Source organism: Sarcophilus harrisii, chromosome 2, assembly GCF_902635505.1.
Source record: "Sarcophilus harrisii chromosome 2, mSarHar1.11, whole genome shotgun sequence".
Taxonomy (NCBI): Eukaryota; Metazoa; Chordata; class Mammalia; order Dasyuromorphia; family Dasyuridae; genus Sarcophilus; species Sarcophilus harrisii.
The window spans coordinates 308,716,265-308,734,802 of record NC_045427.1 but is presented as its reverse complement, the minus strand read 5'-3'; the positions used below and the strand labels follow the sequence as shown (position 1 = coordinate 308,734,802).

Genomic DNA, 18,538 nt, shown 5'->3' with positions numbered 1-18,538 from the left:
CATATTGCAACTCAAATCTTCCTAACTATAACGCTGGCACACTATCCACTATGCTACCTAGCTGTTGTAGAAGAAAGAAGTAAGACAATTTGTTTTGGAGGATAATATCTTTCTCTGTGCTTAGCACTGTAAAACAGACTGATCTGAGATAAATACTAGAGCTTACTCAGTCTACATTGATGTAGAGGCTAATTCTAAAATGGAATTACTTACATCAAGAAAGTGGAAACAAGAGACTCTCAGCATCATTGTCTCCACTCTTATCCTCGTGCTTTCACGCACAATAAAATTTGAGCTGAAGAAGCAAGGGGAAAAAATAGCTTTTTGGCTGATTTTAAGAGTGAAAGCCAAATAGAAGCAGTTGAAACTACATAGGTATACAGAGAAACAATTATTTGAGGCATGAGTTTTCCTAGGAAGCTCTGGCTCTAAAGAGATTCTTTAATTCTTCTGAACCAGTCAGTTATTCCCCAGACTCTAGCAGGGGTCTGCAAACTTTTTAAATAGGGAGCCAGTCCCTCAGACTGTTGCAGGGCCGGACTATGGTAAAAACAAAAACTTTGTTTTGTGGGCCTTTAAATAAAGAAACTTCATAGCCCTGGGTGAGGGGGATAATCGTCCTCAGCTGGCCGATGGGCCGTAGTTTGAGGACTCCCGCAGTAAGCATGTATTCTTAACCTTGAGGCAGCCTATGAACCCCCAAAGGGTCTTTTTGATATATTTCAGAGGATTGGTGAATTTATTTTTAATATTATGAAAGCTATCTTTTAATATAATTGATTTATGATCCTATGTATTTTAAAAGACAAAGTGGGCTTTACCAAACTTCCAAAGAGATCCATGACAAAATTACAACAGCAACAATAACAACAAACCTTTTTTTTATATATTATGTTAGGGAAAATCCTTCTTTTATTTCACAAATTAAAAATAAAATTTAAAAATATCTCTGCTCTAAACTATATTGTAAATTCAGTCAACAGGAAGATTTCTCATTTAGTATTACTTATGCTAAGAAAAATGATTACTTTCTTATTTTAATGACCACTTGTATATATGGGACCCAAATTTTTTTTTATTTTTTAGGATAGACCAACCAACCATTTCATTTTCCTGTGATTGGTTCAGGAATATTGATGGGCTCTTTATATGTGCTTTGGAGGGGATATGGGGGGACCACCAGCAGGTCGGAAGCAGGGTGGGGGTATCTGATCCTTTCATGCCTCATGGAACTGATTCCTCATTACTTTGATGTGGATTGCCCAACTCATACAGTAATGCTCACATACAGTTCAGACAGCACATAGAAGTCAAAAGCATGGCCCTGATGGCCGTGGCTTCCACAATGTTGTGGATCACAAACTTCTTGATGGTTTTATCCTGGGGTACACAGTGGCTGCAGTTGGTGCAGCAAATGGATTGCATGTGGCCACAACTTTTTTTGGCAAGCCACTTGTTCTTCCTCTCCTTGGTCATTTTGTAAGCCGAGAACCAAAGATCCTCTCTTTTTAAAAGTTTGCTCATCCAAAGTCTAGCTTGTCAAGGTTATTTCTGACCTTATTCCAAAATTCACTCTACCCAGATCATCTTATGTAGATGGAATTCTGACTTGTAACCCCATCACTTTTCTACTCAGGTAGGACTCTGATCCAATTTATACAAAATAATCTATTTTCCATCAGTCATGTTTCCCAACCCCTCATCAGAAAAAAACTCATCTCTCTTAACATCCATTCTCTCATTAATTTTTAACCAGAATTGATTTTCACTCTCAGGACTACCCCCTTTTCCAAAGGTATTTAAACATTCAACAGTCTCCATATGGGGTCTTTGATTTCTGAGAGAACCACTGACCTCAATTTATTGATTATTTGCTATCCTAATTAATAAACCGATTACTAATTATCCAGAAACTTTGTATCTCAGGCTTTTCCTTTGTCTCACTATACTGTCTTAGATATAGGCCAGGACCACCTTTAAGGAAAAAAAGGATTCTGGAATCAATATAAGACCTTGGTGTCCTCTGAACTGATTTATGGACTATGGCTCAATTTCTGTTTTCATCCAGTGAAATCCACAGCATGGGAGATCATTTAAATGTTAATACATATAATAATTAGAAAAATGACTGACTCTTACAAAACATTTTCCACTATTGCATTCCATCACTGTATGTTCGTGGATACAAAAGTGTTGTAATATTTATTGGCCAGAGGAATTTACCATAAGAGGGGAAGTAAGATATTTCTGTTATTGAGCTAAACTTCTCATATCTCTGAGTTTGAAAGTTATAGCCTGGCATTTTAGAGTGAATTATTGTTATTCAATTGGTTTAGTTGTGTCCCATTCTTCATGACCCTATTTGAGGTTTTATTAGCAAAAATACTGCCATTTCCCTCTCCAGCTCATTTTACAGATAAGGAAACTGAGGCAAACAGGATTAAGTGACTTGCCCAAGGTAACACAATTAAGAAGTGCCTAAGGCTAGATTTGAATTCAGGAAAATAAGTCTTCCTGACTTTAGGCCACATTCTCCATGCTTTATGCTACTCAGCTACCCTTTTATAAGTAATTCTGGAACAAAATTTCCTCAGTTCTATTTGATCTTAAGATGAAAAATTTTGGAATAGAGAATTTATTATACAAGGGCCATAATAACTAGGCCTATAGATAAATAGGTTCAGGAGGCTTTTTCCATTCCAAGGAAAGAAGCAAAGCAATGGGGCAATAGGAAAAGGAATTAGAATGGTCTTACCATTGTCTCCCCAGAGCAGCCACTTCCATCTGTCTGACTACATTCACCAGCTCTTGTGCCCCTGAGCAATACTGCTCAGCATTCCAGCTTGAGCTTAACATTTCCCTTTACATGATGATTTTCTGATTCATCAGCAAAGAGAGTCCTTTCACCTGGATCAGAGTGAGGTCAAATTTACAGGCCCAAGGAAATTCACCTCACAAAATGAGTTCCATTGCTTAAAATTTAAACAAAGAGCAATTGTGTTTAGAGTTAACATCAGCATTGTTATAGTTATAACTAAATTCATAAGTTATAAGCCATCATTTGTGCCCATATTAAGTCTTTCTAAAAGCTCCTAAGCTCATCCATCTTCCAGCATTCCTTCCACAGTTACAGGCCACTCCTTCATAACATATTCCAAAATACTAATATTAATGGTTCCAATTAACAGCCACAAAAAAAGAAGTGTGTTACATTTTAAAGAAAACGAATACATAAGAAGTGATAGGAACTTGTTGCAGCCATTAACAGCCATAATTAAGACCAGCCAAAGTGAATGTTTCTGAAGACATAAGGGATAAAAGATATCAACCTCTACGGAGGCAAGAATCTTCTTTAAAAATTTCAATAGTATTTTTTTTCCGATTACATGTAAAGATAGTTTCAACATTCATTTTTTTAATATTTTGAGGTGTTTTTTCTCTCCCTCCCTTCCTTCCCCTTCCCCAAGACAGCAAGCAAAATGATATAGGTAAAAATGTACAATTATGTGAAATATATTTCCACATTAGTCATGTTGTAAAAGAAAAATCGTAACAAAAAGGAAAAACCATGAAAAAGAAAAGGAAAAGAAAAAAAAGATGAAAATACTATGCTTTGATCGACATTCAGTCTCATAGTTCTCTCTCTGGATGCAAATGACATTTTTTATCCCAAGTTTTTTGAAATTTTCTTGAATCCCTGAATTGCTGAGAAGAATTAAGTCCATCACAGTTGATCATCATGTAATTTTGTCATTACTGTGTATAATGTTCTTCTGGTTCTCACTTTACTCAGCATCAGTTCATGTAAATCTTTCCAGGCTTTTCTGAAATCAGCCTGCTTGACATTTATTATAAAAAATTATATTCGTATCTTATTCAGTTCTCCAGTTAGTGGGCATGCACTCAATTTCTAATTCCTGGACAAGAATCTTTTAAGATGGAACCTATGAATAGAAGTTTAAAGATCCTGACCTTTAACTGGTGGTGGTTGGGAGCATCTAATGAGATGTCTTACCAAATTTCCAGGCTTTTCCCTGGGGTCAAAAGTAGATATTTTAGGTGCTAGGAAACACATTTGCCATACAACATTAGTTTCTTACAGCAGTTGAATACTTATCATCAATTTGTCTAGTCATCCATATTGAGCAAAAGAAAATGATGAAGAATTAATTCTGCCAAGATTATGCCATGCCAGAAGGTAGGCAGCCCATCACTGCATATATCTTGGATGGAAATGGTAGCTGGATAGCATATTATTCCCCTTAACACACTAAAAAGCAAACAAACCAACCAAAAAAAAAAAAAAACCCTTGTCATTACAGAAAAAAAAAAAAAAAAAAGCTGTTATGGGATCTGAATTAAATTAACTAAGTGACCATGTTCTCATCTTCAGGGGGTGGGGAAGAAATGGGACTAATATCCATATCTAACACACAAAGTTATAAAATCTAGTCACCCTTCATAATATACCATGTTAAGCTGAAACTTTAAAATCCATAATTAAATTTCTAATTATCATAATGTACTTTTTTCTCTTTTTTTCTTCTCATATAAAAAATTTCACAGACATTTCTACAGTGTCTAAGGTATTTCTAGCTTATGCAAAAATCTTTTTACTGTCTACCAAGTTAACTCTTAGTCCATCGGGTACAATTTAAATATTTGAATTTTAGGGATAAGCAATGGGTCTGTGATTTTATTGGTGTAAGGGGATCTTGGGGTAGGAACTTCTCTACCACTGCAGGTCAGCACTTTCTCTGTGATTTGTAATCTTATTGCAAGGGTTTTTTGCTTATTTGTTTGTAATATGGGCCTTTTTGACAATATAGTGCAACATTGAACCACTTCTCAGAATAATTTTTAATGCATAATATAAAATAACATAGGAAAACATAGTGAACTAATTTTACTAAATATAAAAATATTTTTAAAAGAATAACAAGTTCATAGATCCCAATTTAAGAAGTCTGTTGCTAGAATTGTCTAGAATGTTGAGAATTCAGGTGACTTGTTTGGATCTCACAGCTAGTAAGTGTAACTTGGACCCAGATCTTTTTGGTCCCAAAACCAGATCTTCATCTGTTATTCCATGCTGTCTCTATGTATGCTTTTCAAATCATAAAAAAACATTGCTTGGTCACATTAGGAAAATTTAAGTGCAGAGATAAAAATAAATTGTTTGATACATTACAATAAATAAGTAATAAAAAATACCACTCAAATTCTGGGGAAAAAATGTTAAGACATGAGCTCATACCCATTATGTAGGACGCAATTTCTGCCTCTGTGATAGTCAATTTTTTAAAAAGTATTTATGAGAGTAGGTAGAAACATTTAGCTTTGTTGAATTTTCCTAGTAAATTCAGAGAAGCTTTATACATTTTTTTTCTTTTTACATTACAGTTTGCAAGTAAAATTTATCCCATATATAAATTGTCGTTATATCAAAAATATGTTTCCTCTCTCTTTTTTTTATTTTTTTGTAAGGCAGTTGAGAGTAAATTACTTGCCCACAATCACACAGCTAGTAAATATCAAGTTTCTGAGGCTGAATTTGAACTCGGTTTTACCCGACTCCAGAGCCAATTCTCTATTCAATGCACCACCTCCTTTGTTTATTTTCAAAAGCAATAAGTCTTGGAAACAAAGAGAAAAAAATTTAAGAAAAAATTTTTCCTATGTTATCCATTTCCAAAGAAACAACTGATAAACTCTGAATGCAGATTGAAACATCCTTATTTACTTTCTTTATTTTTCTTGATTTTAAAAATCTGTTTTCTTTTGCAACATGACTAATATAGAAATACATTTTGTATGACATTACATGTATATTATATATAAAATTGCTCACCCATTCCAGAGGTAGGGGAGAGAAGGAGAGAGAGAATTTGGAACTAAAAATTTAAAAATATGTTTTTAAAAATGTTAAACATGTAATTGAAGAAAATAAAATAAAATTAAAAAAAAATTCCTGCTCACAATATTTTGTTATCCCCTCTCTTTATTTCACTAGCATAATTGGAATGAAATGATTAGGATAAATTACCAAATAACTCTGAAACTTTAAAGCTTCTTACAGAAAATTCTCCTTTCTCTGTTTTATGACTATTACTATAGTAGAAAGAGAATATATCTTTTTTTTTCTTATGACTGATTCAACTGAGAGGAAAAGTAGATAAATACTGAACAAAATTATTTTGTCAGCATTCTACATTTAAGCAAAAAAAAAAAAAAAAAAAACAACAACAAACAACGAGACTCCAACATTAAATCTATAACTCTTTCCCCACCTCTCATATACATCCCATTGTTTGGTTGGGCTATTTTGTTTTTGTTTTTGTATTTGAAGTTGTTGAATGCCAATTAAAGAGAATTTTCCCTTTTTCATTTTCCCCCTTTCTTTTTTCCTATAACTTTCTCGAGGGGGATGGGGTGGGAAATGTGTGCAATTTAAGGGAGCAATCGATTTTTCCTTACATTTTCTGGTTGTGGTCTTTAGTTTTTATATTTGTTTTTTTCTCTTAATTATACTTACAAATCTTGGGAGAATAATCTTCCAAATACCAGAGTTCCTTTAAGGAAAGCTGGAACTCACTTAAACAGACCTGATCCAGCGCAATATATTGTGAAAAACAAAGAATAGCTTCTTTAAAGTTTCTGTTGTTTTTTTTCAAGGTCATAGCTACATTACTGTTCACAAAAGGGCTTCTGCCAAAGTAGAAGCCCAAGTTATGACAAATGATATATATATTTTTTAAATACAGAAATACAGAAACAAATAAAAGATGAAATAGTCTTATTAAGACTTGTAAAGTTTTCCCACACTTTAAAGAGACACAATCTTGGGGACAGAAAAAATGTATAATATTATCTAATAATATTATCACAATTTAGTGAAAGTAATTGAACAGATTCAGCTATATCTTCCAGAAGTCATTAGATTTTTTTCTTAAAGGATCATACTTCAAAAATCTTGCTATCTCAAAACAAACCAAAACAGGACTCCAGTCAGTTGAACTGAAAACATAATAGAAAACGATTTCTACCCAATAGAAACCCAACAGATGAGGAAACGAGGCAGAGAGTAAAGTGATTTGCCCAAGGTCACACAACTAGTAAGCATCTGAACTGAAGATGAGTCTTCCTAACTCCATTCTATCCACTGTGCTAATAATACATGCTCTTTTAATCTTTGATTCATTCACAAACTAGGCCTTCTAGCACTATTCAACAGTCAGTTTATTTAACCTACTTTACTTTATTCATGCTGGTTGTCCTCTTTGCCCAAGATCATTTACCTTCTTTGCTCTGGAGTTACAACATGATATAGAGAGACTTGCAATTCAGAAAAACCAGAATTCAGACCCCTTCTTTGACACTGACTTGCTGGATTATCTGAGCTTTCTGACTACTTTTCTCATCTGTAAAATGATAAAGCCTATAGTTTGAATGCTTGCAGGATTGTTGAATGTGATGTATACATTTAAAGCATATTGTTAATTCCAAAGCATTATTAAAATAAGAGTTGATATTTTATCTACCTTTCAGAATCCTATTCTTTTAGGCTCAACTCAGTATGCCTATTTACCTGCTCTTACAAAAATTGTCCACTCCATTACTTCAAAAATTCCTCATATATTTTCCCTGAATCTCTTTTTTCCTACTCCCATTCCCACTCACAATCTCTACTTTTGTAAACCCTGCACCTGACACTATGCTTTCTAGATAATAGGAACTTAATTTTTCCTTGAAAGATCTTTCATACTTAAAGCTGATTATTTCATTTGTGACTGCCAATCACATAGACCAATTACTGGGACATAATTGTATCATTTAGACACTTGGGAGAAGAATTTAAGAGGGGAGACCTTGAGGAATTAATGTTAGAATTCAGAACAATAAGACTCATGTTGGGTAAGAGAAAAGCTTAAGAGTTGAGAAAAAAATTCTGAGGTACCTCAAGACTAAACTTAGGGAGCAGAGTTGAGGGCTGGGACAGTCCAGCCCCATTTGGGAAGGAGAGCTTTCTTTCTGAGAAAGGAAACAAACTTTTTATAGTTTCTATTTTATATAATTATTCTTAATTTCTTGGAACTAATCTAAGTTGTTTCTACTTGAGGAATACAGATGCTTTTGATGTGGTTGAGTTTCAGCACCAAAAGATGGTTTTGATCAGGCATCAAATGTTGGGGTTCAGTCACGTGAATAATTCACAATGGCTATTCTCTTTGGAAAAAAGGACATGTATTTAGAAGTTACAGACAAAATTAAGAGATACAATAAACATCAGGTATGATAAAATGAAATAGAGTTGGAAGATAGCAAAGAAAGGAGTTTTAACAATTAATGATGGAAAAGACAAATTCCCAAATGGAACTCACAATTAACCAGAAGAAACAGTATACTCCACGAAGTGAGAGTATGTCCTTAACTGGCAACTAAATCCATAGAAGAATTTAGCAACTTAAAAGAGTTAACTATAAGAAGGAGAAAGACATTATTTGAGGCATGGTAGAGGAATGACAGGAAAGAAACTATGTGACATAGAGGAGGGGTGAGGAAAAAGACACTATAGGGCAAGATACTGTAGTGGGCTAACCCAAAATGGTCCAGCAAAGATCTGCCATGGACAGATTTATAGGGGAGTAATTTCAAGATTTAATATAACTGGAATTTCTGGCTGGACACAGCAAGGTAGAGCTACCCAAGACCTCCACAGAGGGTGGAACTATAAGATTAAACTGATCCCTTTCAGTGTCCTTCCCTGCTTACCTCAGGAAGTAATTTTATCAGTACTTCAGGCTTTCTCTGCCAATCCAACCAAGTAATCCAGTACCTCATCAAGGTTACAGACAAAATGAAAAGATACCAGGAATGGTAAATATGAAATAGATTTGACAGAGCAATAGTGTTACCAAGGAAAGGAGTTTGGAAGAATCCATTAAAAGAATATGCCATGAGGTGGGAGTACTCTATTGACTGACAGGCTAAATCCAGAGAGGGATTTAGCATCCTAAAAGAGTTAGCTATAAGGAGAAAGATATCACGAGGCAGAATGTTGTAGAGGAATAAATCCAAAAAGGATTCAGCAAAGATGGTGTAGGCAATGGACAGATTTATAGAGGAGATTTAACTTCAGGTTTTGACATAATTTGGATTTCTGTCTGGCCATAGCATGACTTCCAGAGAGAGTGGGACTATAAGACTGAACTGATCTATATCAATGCCCTTCCCTGCTTGCCTCAAGTATAAATCTTATCACTACTTGAGTCTTTCTCTGTCAACCCCACTTAGTTATCCACGACCTCTTCACTTTCCACTCCCTCTGTATCAAGAATTTTTAATCTGGGGCATAAGGAGAGTCTGTGGACAGATTTTAGATGTTGATTTGGATAGGAAAACTACAATATGATCAATCTCTTCTGTAACCCTATGTTTTATTCTATCTATTTAGATAATATGCTCTTTAAAAAATTATTTTAAGAAGAGGTCTAGAGGTTTTACCAGATTGCAAAAGGGGTCCATGATATAAAAATGAATACAAACTCCTATTCTGAATTCGAGCATCTCTTAAAGTTTAATGTTCTAGGATCAAACGCCAATTGACTTAGTTGGCTTAAAGATCCTGAGTACTTAAAATCTTATTTAAGATTTCCTATTTCATTGAACTAGTCACCAGACCCTGCAGACTCTTTGTTGCCTTAGTTATAAATAACTTAAAAGGATGAAGGATAAACAGCAGGTCAGAAAAAGGTATTCTTGTCAAAGCTTTCCTTTTAATTTTATTCATCTATTTTACATTGTGAGGGGGATGAAGTTTCAAATAACATTTATATATTTCTTCTGATCTTTCTCAATTAAAGAACAGGAAAAAACCATTAATGGGGGAAGCAAAATGTATTATGAGTGAAGAGTAATAACTAAATGGCCTAGGAATTTGCACATTCTCCCAGATTCTTAATGCTTACATATTTCTTTAAATTCATAGTTATTGGCCTTTTTTCAATAAAGTATTATTTTTTATTTATATATGCAAATCAGGTTTAAGTGTTTGAAAGTAACCTAAAAACTTGGATTTCAGTCTGGTCAACCTCTCTAGAGGGTGGGACCATAAAGCTAAACTGATCTCTATCTGTGCCTTCTCCCTGCTTGCTTCAGTAGATCAATCTTTTAGTTTCTCTCTCTAATGTTCTCTGGTTCTGTTTCCTTGGGGTCTCTGGGAGCAGCCTTCATTTCAGTTCAGTAATCACCACAAGTACAGCCAGGTGTTAAAGTCCAAATCCTTTATTGTCTCCTTTCAAGTCTTGTCTCCTTTCCTGCGGCCCAGTTAGCTTTCTTAGAGGCCTATCTCTCTCCTGGGTTCTGAGAACTTGAGCTCTTGCTGCCAGTCCTTTGTGTTCTCTACCTCTGCCAGCTTCTTGAGGTCCTTCTGAATGGGTCTTGGTTTCTGTGGGGGATACAGGAGGACCACCACCACGGTCTTTGTCTTCCAGTTCTGATTTTGGCTGAGTTGTCTGAGCTTATATGCTTTCTTATCATAGGTGTGAATCTTGTAGAACTATAGTTAATATTAAGTACTGTAATGAACTATCATTGTCTTTATCAATTCCACTGACTTAACACCTTGTAAGAATCCTTGTTTCAGCGTTCTGTCCCCTAACATCTCTCTATCCAACATACCATTCAGGACCTCATGAAAAAATATCCTAATTCTGGTGCCTTGTTAATAAATGCAATCAATGGCATCAAATAATAGCAAATAATGGGATCAGCCTTTTGTTCCCATTAATACATTCAGTCATTCCACAAAAACTTATTGACATCTTTCTATGTACAAGACCCTAAGCTAAAGGAATGGAGGAAAGAGAGGGGGCACAAAGGGAGGGCATAGATGAATAAGGTCAGATCCTTCTCAAGGAGCTTATAGTCTAGAAGAGGAAATAAAATAAATCTAACACAAATAACTCTGGCCAGTATAAGGCAGGGTGTTCTAGAAATTGTTGGGGTTATTTTTAGATAGACATGCTTATTCTTGTATGAGTTAGACTAGATGACCTCAGAAAGTACCACTTAATGCTGAGATTCTGTAACATTAAGTCCTATCCAGGTACTAAAGGATTATGGAGAAGGATCAGCTGACTTCTAGCTGGAACTCTCAGAAAACAATGAACTGAATCTTTGAAAGAATTCACCAAACACATTTGAGGAGGGCACTCTAGAAAAGAGTAAATTCACTACATGGTACTCTGCCGAAGTCAGAGCAAATTAAAATAATCTGAAGAATTGCATTGATTTCCGGGCATCCGTAACATTTGGAGAAGTTGCAAAGGAAAGCAATTAGTAATGAAAGGCCCTGAAATCGCATGTAATGAGGGTTGATAAAAACCAAGAGTTTTAATCTGGAGAAGAGAAGACTTTAGGGATATAGGAAATCTGTCTTCAAATATGTGAAGGACTGCTATGTGGAAGAAGGAATAAATTTCTTCTACTTGTTCTAAAATGGAAGAATTGAGAAAAGGGTATAGACTTCATGTAATGAAAAGCTCTCTTATAATTAGAACCACCTCAAAGTAGGATGGACTATTTAGGGAGTTATTTGGAAGTCTTCAAGCAAATGAAAGATGATCACTTTAAAAGATCATTGGGATGTGCCCATGATGCAACTGGCATTTGGTTTAGCATCATCAATTATCAAGACTTTGCCCAATTTTAAAAATGGAAGATTAATTAGCATACTTTTGCCCTTTCAAAATGTTTCCCCCTTTTTATCATTAACTTTAACTATCATAAACATGAACACTTCTCGCTTAGAAAAAATTTATATAATATACATAAATATATACATACCATATTGTTATAAAATTATTATACAAATTATGTTATGCTTTGCATTGTTCTATAAATTATAACATATTGTTATATATAATTACATAAACATAATTATAAAATTATAGTTAATATGATCATTATACATCAATCTATATAACATAATGCATTATATAATAAATTATATTATTATACAGAAAATAATAGTATGTATGATATATGCTACATTATAAGAATTATATGATATTTTGATATGATTAATATAATGATTATATTATATAAGTAATATGCATGTTTCATATTTAATATGGTAATTCTAAAATATCCCTTCTGTATCTCCTTCTGAATTTGCTTCTATTCTAATTTATTGTTTAATGACATTATCTCTCTTTTCTTTCTTTTCTTCCCCCACCTTATTTTTTTTCAATATCACTCCACTAAGCAGATAGGTGGTATAAATTAAGTCTCAGATATTAACTATGTGTCCATGAAAAAGTCTTTCTCTGTTTCAGTTTCCTCCCTTGTAAAATGAAAATAATAATAATACCTATCTCCCAGAATGGTTTTGAGGACAAAACGAAATAATATATGTAAGAATTTTCTAAGCCTTAATATTACAGAAATTCTAGCTATCATCAATAAGCCCATACCCACTTTATTCCTGTCCTACTCAACTCTACCCTTCTCCACAAAGAAGCCCTCACTTATAGCAAGCATAGTGATACAAAATAAATTCAGGAATTGATATTGTTTAAAATGTATGTCTCATTCCTCAGCTACATTCCATTCCTTTATTATTCAAGAAGAGGGAAACATAACTGACCATCAATATTCTGGAGTCATGATTGTGCATTGTATTAATGATCAAATTTAAGTCTTTCACAGTTGTTTTTCTCTACAATATTGTTATCATTAAAATTGTTCTTATAATTTCCTCACCTTACTCTGAATGAGTACATACAAGTACTCCTAAGTTTCTCTGAATTTGTCCCTTTTACCGTTTGTTATGGCACAATATCATATGCTATAATTTGTTCAATGATTCCCAAATGAGGATTCATTTAGTTTGTAATTCTTTGTTACAGGAAATAGTGTGCTTTAAATATTTTTTGTATATATTTATTCTTTTCCTTTTTTCTTTGAATAATAATCCCAATAGCACAATTGCTGGGTCAGGGTTATAGATACTTTAATTATTCTTGCATGTAATTCCAAATTCTTTTCCAAAATTGTTGGAACAATTTACAGCTGAAGCAACAGTTCTTTATTGTGCCTCACTAACAGTCCTCACTTTTCCTTTTTCTTATCTTTGCCAGTCTGTTGGATATGAGATCAAACTTCAGTTTCTTAAATTTGCATTTCTCTTATGATTAGTGATTTGGAGCATGGTTCCATTTGGTTGTTGGTGGCTTGGATTTCTTCCTTTGAAAATAGCCTTTTTATATATTTTACTATATTATTTTATTGAGAAATGACTCTTGTTGTCATATATTTGTATCAATTACCTACTTTCTAACATATCAGATTTTATCAGAGAAATTTGCTAGAAAGTTGTTTTTACAGTTAACTTTTACTTCTGATTCAGATTTTAATGATTTTATGTGTAGAAAATCTTTTCAATTCAAATGTAATCAGTAAGAATTATTCATTTTCTCTGTTTTTATTTAATTATTTAATCTAGTATTCTTTGATGCTAATGTTTCTTCCCCCATAAAAATTACCTTACATATATAAAATTTTTATATAAATATATACATTCTCTGAGGGCTGTGATTGTATTACTTTTTTCTCTATATTCCCAGACCCAGCACAGTGCCTTAAACTTAGTGGGCATTTAATCAATGGATATTGATTGATTGACTGATTGATTACTTTGATTGAAACAAGAAACTTTCCTGCCTCAACTACACCTAATACACTACTGTTGCTTCTATATTCCTACTGGTATCTGTTATACACACTCCTTCTTATACCAGCACACCCAGAGCCCTGCTCCTCCTTCTCAGGCTGACAACCCCTTGCTGACAATCTGATACTTCAGGGAATTTAAATCTTAAGTTTTTTTGTCATAAAAAAATAATATCTCAAGGAGGTCTTATTGTTTCCACTTCAATGTTAATTTATTTTTTTGCAGTAGAAAGAGTGAAGGAAAATTTAATGCCAGTTCCCATTTTGGGGAGCAGGTGAAAAAAAATTTACTGTAGAAGAGTTTTTCACTATACTTGAAGGGGAAAGACTTTTTTTTTTTGAGGTTAAACTTAGTAGCTAGAAAAAGAAAATAGGAACATACATGCGTGCACGTAAGCATTTGCATACCATGACCATAAACATCCCAGAACAGCACAAAGTTCCCTGGATTTGGATGCTTGTGTCACTTTAGGCAAATTACTTCACCCCTTTCTCTCTATGCCTCATTATTTGTCAAATGAGGTGATGGGATTAGATGACTTCTGGGGTCCTCTCCCTATTTGAAGCTCTGATCCTAATAAGTGAAAGTTGAATCAAATTGAAAATGATCTATAATGTTTCTATTTCTGGCAATGCTCATGGATTTTATAGGAGCATTTACATCTTTTTTAAAAAATTTAAAGGAGGAAAAAGAAAATTCAGAATACAATATTGATAAGAATAAAATCTGTTTAAATATCCAAAAATAACAACGGGTTTTCAATTTCAAGTTGCTAAAACTTGTTACCTGCCTCCCAGAATGGGGGAACTGTTGGGGGACTGAGTCAGAATTTTTAAGTTCTTTTCGTAATTTTACCAGTTTTTTTCTTTCCACTTGTCAGAAGGCATGATATTTCATTTATCTTCTCTGACATACTGAAGAGTCAGGCAGGCATAGAATTATAGTGCTGATTAAGCTCTCAGAGAGTGTGTATTCTAACACACTCAAGTTCTAGATAAAGAAACTGGAGAGGGCAAATGACTTGTTTGAGATTACTCTGAGAGTTACTAATGGAGCCAGGATTGAAACCCAACTCATTGACCTCCCCGCTCCCCCTTTTTGCCATACCAGAGTCTTTGATATTGGAGTAAATATATTCTGGTTGGTTCTTTTTGTCAGCAGTATTTTCTTACTCTGATTTTTTTTAAAAATAAGAGCTAGTGTTTATGTAGCTTTGCTTTTAAATTTTTTTATTCTTTAAATATCTTCCAATTACATATAAAAATTAATATTCCTTTTTTTTTAAAATTCAGTTCAAATTCTTTCCCTCCCATCAGAAGGCATCCTTCAGAAGGCAAGTAGTTTAATATCAATTACAGATGTGAAGTCATGCACAACTTATTTCCATATTGGAAAGAAAACACAGATTTTTTTAAAAATGAAAGTTTTAAAAAGTATGCTTCAATCTGCGTTGATAGTTCAATAGTTTTCTATCATGCACCTTTTGGAATTGTCCTTGGATCATTGTCTTGATCGGAATAATTAAGTTTTTTGCAGTTGATTATTATTGTGGTATTTCTTTTACTTTGTACAATGTTTTCCTGGTTTTGCTCATTTTGCTTTATATCAAATTATGTAAGTATTCCAAGGTTTTTCAGAAACCATCCTGCTCATCATTTCTTATAGCACACAATAATTATTCCATTATAATCATATATCAGAACTTGTTTAGCCATTTCATGGTCATCCTTTCAATTTCCAAGTATAAAAATGAGTTATGTAACTTTAGGTTTTACAAAATGCTTTACATATATCATTCTATCTGATTCATAAGACAATCATAGAGGTCAGATCCTATTATTATTTTCATTTTACAGGTGAGAAAATTGCCTAGACTAACACAGCTAATTAGTATCTGTGGCCGTAGTTAATTCAGGTGGTTTTGACTCAAAGTCCAGCACCTCCTCTAGAGTAGTACCACCTAGCTGTCATCTTCTGAAGGAACTTTCTGATATTTAGCTGGATTCCTGATTCTGGGTATTTTTACTGGTGCTCCTCATGACTGGAATACTGTTCCTTCCCCATTTCTGTCTACTATTGACTTCCCAGGCTTCCTTCAAGTCCCATCAAAAATATCACCTACAAGAAACTCTTTCCCATTCCTCTTAATTCTAATGACTTTCCATTATTGATAATCTCTGTTTAATCCTGTGTATCTTGTTTGTACATAATTTTTGCATGCTGTCTCCCATATTAGATTGTGAGCTCTTTGAGAGCAGGGCTGTCTTTGACTTTCCTTGTACCCTTAGCACTTAGCCCAATGCCTGGCATTTAATGAATGTTTATTGACTGATTTATGTGCTAAAGAAAACCTTGTCAGTATCCAATATCATCAACGTGTAAGTCAAGACCTTTGAGAGAAACCTTAAAAGAGAGGAAGAGAGTTTGGGGGGAGTTTTTTGGATGGTGTCAAATGAGCTGGAGAAGGAAATGGCAAACCACTTTGTTATCTTTGCCAAGAAAACCCCAAATGGGGTTAACCAAAATTTGGACAGGATTGAAAAAACTGAACAAAGGGAAATCTACCCTTAGTTTAGATTAGGGAAGCTAAATGATTTAGGGAAGATCTAAAAATGAATTTAGGACTGAGGTAGGAGAATAGCAAAATGTCCATTGCCCAGATATTGTTAGCAGTGAGTATTATACTCTCCACCTCACCAAGTATACTCAGCAGGTGACTCCCTCCTTAAAAACAAAAAGAAAGGAAAGGGGGAAAGCATCCTATGGTGCAAGTTGTTTCTCTCCTGAAGTAAAGAATCTTTACAGTGTTCCTAAAATCAGGAAGCTTTGAGTACAAATCCTCTGCTTCAGACTCTAACTAGCTTCCTTCCATATTATTAAACATATAGCTCCAAGCCCTTAGTCCTATTACACTGTCAAAATCAAAACTAAGTTTAGAAAAATTCAGTAATTTAGAATTCTTTCCCTTATGAATTTGTTCCCCTCACTCCTCCTTTCTAGTTCATATATTCAAGTAATATTGGTACAAATTCAAGAAATATCAGAGGAAAAGAAAGACAACAAGCATTTATTACATACTTACTATGTGCCAGGCACTGTGCCAAATGCTAAGGATACAAATACAAGACTGGCAGTCACTGTTCTGGCCCTCATTGATTGAAAACTGAATCTTCTTATATTTCACTCCTCTCCTAAAGTTCTTCAGTATCCTAGTATTTGCCATCGCCTTCCTCTTGTATTCCCTTCAATTTTTAGAGGTTCCTCAGCATCCCAGTTTCAGTGAAACTCTTAATAGATTAGTTTTTACAAAAGGATATTTACTTCACAGATGCAGCAAGAACAAACATAAATATTTCCCTTAACTTCTCAGGTGTACAATCCCATTATACCCCCTTGGCCTCTGGAGAAGGGAGCAGGGTTAGTTTCCTATCTTATGTCTACCAATCCTTCCAATGGAAGGCCATTTATATAGATCGTGAGCATAGGTTGGTCAGTTGTTACAGCTGCTGTCCAATATATTGCTGGATTTTGTGATCTGAAATCGGAGTCTGGGTGACTATCACCAAGCTGCTTATTAGGATTCTATATGAGTAAACCTGATGCTACTATTTCTCCTGAGTGATAAGTCACACATTGTCTGCCTGTATTGGTGACTGGGATATTATCTACACATTCCCCAGTTTCCCACATCAGTGTGTGGATGGACACTGTTTTGTACATGCTCTCAGGAGGTAAAATGGTCAAGCCTACTGTGCCCAGAGGCAAGGGATCCATAGACTGGAGAAGAACAGATTTCACCTCTCCAGGGGGTATCTCAGTTGTCTCAGCTGCATACAACTCTATTTTCCCTAATTGTAATCCCTTTCTCCCATCAGGTTGCTTCCTGGCTGATTGATTGTGTAATCCCTTTCTCCCATCATATGGCTTCCTGGCTGATTGGTCATATTGGGGTATTGGCCGTCTAGGCACTCTCTGGGTGCGCCATTGGCTGCCATCATGCCCCAAGTGTTTGTGTAATGCCTCCCATGCTGATGGGTTTGTGCATAATAAGACCCTTCAGCCCAGAAACCCGCTAGCAACCCCCACTTCCCTTTGGTGCTTTTCATCTCCCTTCCTGAGATGTCAGGTAGGGCGTGATCATCTCCTTTTTAGTGCTTTCACTGCCTTTCCTGAGAAGTCAGGGAGGCTGTGATCTCCTCCTTTTCGGTGCTTTCACCTCTTTCCCTGAGAAGTTAGGGAGGCTGTGATCACCTCCCCTTGGGGGCTCTGACCTCCCTGAGGAGTCAGGGATGGCATGACCACCTGTGTTCTAAAATAAAAGAAAGCAGGAGATGTAATGGGCTGAAGTTTGAGTTGATGCACTTAGGTCCCAAGTACGTGAGGCTAAATAGTAATTAGGCTATACTCTATTAATATACATCCTTGGATAAAGAATGGTCCCTGCCCACTCTCTGTGCAAGTCCTGATGTATTGTACAAGAAATGACGATTTTGGTGGGTGGAGGCAGACAGAGGAACAGGAAGAGAAGCTGGGAGAGATTGGGCCTGGATTCCATTCTCCCAGCTGCTGGTCGTGTGGCTGCTGGTCTAGCTAGCTTCTTGACTCAGCTGCACACATTGCTATCGCCGATTCTCTTCCACCTCCGATCCTTCTTCACTGAGAATAAAGACTGACGATTTTCCCCTAACCTGAACTCCGGACTCCTGCTGATTTTAAAAATACACGGTCTTCACATCTTAATATAATAGAATATTATTATTCTATAAGAAATGATGAGCAGACAGATTTTAGAAAAGCCTGGAA

The 18,538-nt window shown here is 35.0% G+C and overlaps 1 protein-coding gene and 1 pseudogene across 1 annotated transcript in view; one reads left to right on the top strand and one right to left on the bottom strand.

Moving 5' to 3' along the window:
- Positions 1–18,538, top strand: part of RGS6 (regulator of G protein signaling 6) — a 610,477-nt gene that overhangs the window by 316,758 nt on the left and 275,181 nt on the right.
- Positions 1,146–1,573, bottom strand: LOC111720484 (annotated as a pseudogene).